Genomic DNA, 3,981 nt, shown 5'->3' on the forward strand with positions numbered 1-3,981 from the left:
ACTCTGCTCTTCTCAGGTGATAAATTCTTACTCATGGGACCTGCTTATTCCGGCAGCACCATTTTACCTGCCTGCCGGGCAGGCTTCCTCGCTTGCTTATTTGCATATCACGGGAAGGGGGCCGTGGTCGCTTTGGGCTTTTCCTATTCCCGGGACCTGTAGTTTGGGCTCTCATCTTGCAACAGCGTCATTTAGGGGTGTCTGAATAAAGTACATTTAAAGAGCAATTGAGTAAAGTATATTTAAATGAACGCTTCCTGTCTTTGAAAAGACACTGGAGAGGTACCTGTGCACGGAGGAGGGATGGGGTTATTGCTGACAGTCTCTTGTTTCTGGGAGGCATGGCACCATGAAGAGGGAGGCTTGGGAGATCAACCTCTCCCGGTTGTAATGAGCAGGGCTTTTGGGTGCCTTTCTAAAAGTTTCAGGCTGCCCTGTGTTGAGCAGCTGGACGTGGCTCTTCCAGGAGTCAGAACAGCCTTGAGACATGCGAGGTGCCGGCTGGAAGTACCAGACTTGCTCTGAAGTATTAGATTTGGTCTGACGGATAGATTGAGGTCAGATATTGAGCACGCCGCATTGATCATTACCATTACTGTAGGCTCGTCGGATGGGTTGCATTATTACAGCAGCTTTATTCTTGTGATTTGAGCATCCCGTTGACTACGCTGCGTGGGTTGAGGGAACAATTGTGTTCACCGCATTGCTTCAGATGTGTTAAACTGAGGGGGAGTTTAATTTCCATCTGCAACCTTTCACTACCTGTTGCGTTTTCTCTGGTCCTACACAAAATGGGTGGCAGTGCACAAGTAAACGCGAAGTTCATGTTGGGCTGGGTTTCTTTGAAAGGTCACTTATTATGATATCATAAAGTCATTGCTTGGGTAAATCATTGCAGGGAAAGAAGTGGCACTAGACCTGACTGGCAAAACCCAGCTGAACCCTTTAGCCGGCTGCTTGGAGCCCTGCTTTACTAGCCAGGTTTGCAAACCCCTGGGCGCTGCCTGGCACCCTTGCACAGAACTGGTGACAACTTCCAGCACCCAGGATGGAAAATTAAAGTTCCCACAGGCATCGTTACCTGTTTGCAGTGAGCTTCCTTGTTAAGGCATGGAGGCGTGGCCAAAAAAAATAGCTCAGCCGTGTCCTGCCAAGGGATAGGGACATGAATATTTTGTGGTTTGTTTTTTTTTTTTAATTCAGCTGCAACGAGCAGCTTTCTGGCATGAATTTTCTTCGCGTGTGCAAGCGAGGGTGCTTTGTTGCTCTCACGTGAAACTCGAGGAGATGTGCCCTTGTACTTATTTGCATGCGTAGGTCACATGGTCTGCTCCAATTGTGTAAGCCTCGGGGGTTTGTACGTCCCAGAGGGCCGTCTTGCGTGCAGCAGTGGAATATGCAAACTCCACGGTGTCCCAGATAAGGGAGCTGGCATGCAGATTCGGTTTGCCCGCCAGCCGGTGCCGAGTCCGGCCGCTGACTTCCGTTTCGTTTCCTGGCTCTTTGGGATTCTCCTGGAGTAGCGTGGTTGAGCATGAGCTGCCGCTGGACTGTGAGTACTTTCTGGCATGGCAATTCTCACTTCATTTTTTTTGAATCTCCATACATAGCTTGCTTCTTTCTGGGCAGAGAAATACAGGGTTTCCTCTTGTGCCTCAGAGTAATATGAAGTGTAACCAACACTTTCTGGAGGGTGTGGCAAGGTGTTGTTTGCACACTGGCTCTTTTCGTGACCTGGCCGTTTTGGCTTCTCCTTGCCTGCTATACTGCATATCCGTAGTGGTATCGATTGCATCTGGGGTAAAAGAAAATCTAGGTGACTCTCTCTGCTGTTTCTGCTGCAGTCAGAAGCGGAGAATTGTGGGTTTGCTTCTACACGGTGCTGTCCTGTGCACAAGAGCTAGCTGACCTGGTTCCCAGGACTTGGCAAGCCTGGCGTGTGTAGACACTAAGCACCACCTGGCAAGCAGAGTTGATCGCTCCATCCTTCGCTTAGAAGCCACGTGTTAATGAAATACCGTGCTTGGATGCAAACGGTTTGGAGCGGACCCTGCTAATGCTTAGGGAAAATCAGATGATAAGGTTGTAAAAGAGGCAACGTGCCGTGCTCTGCTGTCGTTACTGGGTTATGCAGAGTGAACATCTTGCTATCCTGGAAGTGGCACGGGGTAGGGGTGCTTGGGAACCGCAGCCTGTTTGCAGCGCTCTGACAATTTTGGCTGAATTAAGTCTCGACACAGGCAGCCAGCTTGACGTGGTCTGAGGGCGGGAATGGAACAATTTTGGAGTGGAAACTGTGGTTTCAGATAAAATGGTCTATCCAGTCATCACTTGAGAGCCAGTGCCATGGCATTCGGAGGTGTACCCAGCCACTGTATTTTCACTGAGTTTGACGAACATGGAAACCACAAAACTGAGGCTAGTGTGGTTTGTGCAAGTTACCCCAGAAGCCAGAAGTAAATATGCAGCCCTCTTATTATGCACACGTTGGGTGCACGCTGTCGTGTCATGCAGGAGTGCACAGGATGTAGCCCAAAGGGCACATGTAGCCCACACAATCCTGAAGCACAGTTGAGTAATAGCAGGTTGTGGATGGATGTACAGCTGCAGATTTTCATTGCTGGCGTTATCAAACCAAGACATTTCTTGCATATGGAGGCAGACAAAAGGGTGAGTAAACACTGGGGTTGTGATTGCAGTTTCCAAAGTATGCATCCACGTAAAACTGATTTTTTGGCAATTCAAATGCAGCCTTTAGGTTCTTGGTGAGCTGTGCATGCGATCCACCCTGTTTCAAAGGCAAAAAGTTCCTTTCGAAATGGCAGATCTTGCCTTTGTTCCAGTGACAGACAAGGTTCTTGGTTAAAATGTGCTATCTTTTATTAGACCATCTAAATAGCTGGAAAAATTGTTCTTTGCAAGCTTTTGGACACAAACACCCTTCTTTAGGCGTAGGGAGAGTCTGCTGGTGTGTGCGCGCTCTCCTGGGTAGAACAGAAGCCACTATGCAAAATGCACAATGAGAAAATGGAAATGTGTGGCAGAGGATTAGCAGCCATGGGAGAGGGTAGGTGTGAGACGGGTAGGTGGGGAGGGGAAGAAGAGTGGGGATATTGAACTGGTGATAGAGTGTAGCTTATAAAATGTAGAGAGGTTACCTGGGGTTATCAGATGACTGGCGGGTTATAATATGCCATAAATCCAATGTCTGTCTATAGTCCTTGATTTTTTGTATCCAGACCTGTGAAGTGAAGTTCGTAGGCTTGTCTAAGAAAAGTGTTTTGTAGAGATCCTTGGAGGGTTAGAACTGAGAGACTGGGGAGAGAGGGTTGTCTTGTGAGAAGCGTGCACCCACAGGTCATTGGGGATTTTTCTTTGATAGGTTTCTGGTGTGCGTTCATTCTGGTATGCAGTTTTTTTAGTTTTTCCTACATATTTTCCATCGGGGCATTCAGTGCACTGAATGAGATGTATGACATTTCTGGAGGTGCAGATGTAAGATCCAGGAAGGGTGATGGGTCTGTTGTGGGGTGTAGTTATTGTGGGGGTGGTAGAGATGTGTTGGCAGGTTTTGCATTTCTGATCCTGGCCTGGTCTGGATGCACTCGGTGCGTTTTGGACCATAGGAAGTTTGCTTCTGGGGATGAGGTTGGTGAGGTTCGGTGCTTGTTTAAAGGCTAGGATGGGTGTTGCAGGGATGCACTCGACAGTTGAGTGCCTCACTGAAACGGTTCCAGTAAAGCACTTAACAGTAACTGGAAGTGAAGGCAAGGGGGGAAAAACATCTGGTCCCTATTTCATGGGGCAGGGGAATACTTGCTGCAGCTGTAAATGAGAAAAATTACCTTTCTAAGATAAGCATGCTGCATATGAAATTGCCTTTTCAGAATACAGTCAGGGGCAAATATGCTCTGCTGGAATGGATCTTGTGCACTTGAACCTTGTCGAAAATACGATTTAAACGGGGGGGGGGGGGGCTGA

The 3,981-nt window shown here is 48.1% G+C and overlaps 1 protein-coding gene across 3 annotated transcripts in view; it reads left to right on the plus strand.

Moving 5' to 3' along the window:
• Positions 1–3,981, plus strand: part of PHACTR4 (phosphatase and actin regulator 4) — a 78,074-nt gene that overhangs the window by 5,591 nt on the left and 68,502 nt on the right. Inside the window, exon 1 of one of the 3 annotated variants that reach the window (XM_019512517.1) lies at positions 1,409–1,552. The exons of the other annotated variants lie outside the window; for them this stretch is intronic. The gene's annotated coding sequence lies outside the window, so the exon portion shown is untranslated. Of the gene's footprint in view, positions 1–1,408; positions 1,553–3,981 lie in introns of those variants that run through there. 3 annotated transcript variants of the gene reach the window in all.

The sequence above is a fragment of the Gavialis gangeticus genome, unplaced genomic scaffold (genome assembly GCF_001723915.1).
Source record: "Gavialis gangeticus isolate Ggan-Ray unplaced genomic scaffold, GavGan_comp1, whole genome shotgun sequence".
NCBI lineage: Eukaryota > Metazoa > Chordata > Crocodylia > Gavialidae > Gavialis > Gavialis gangeticus.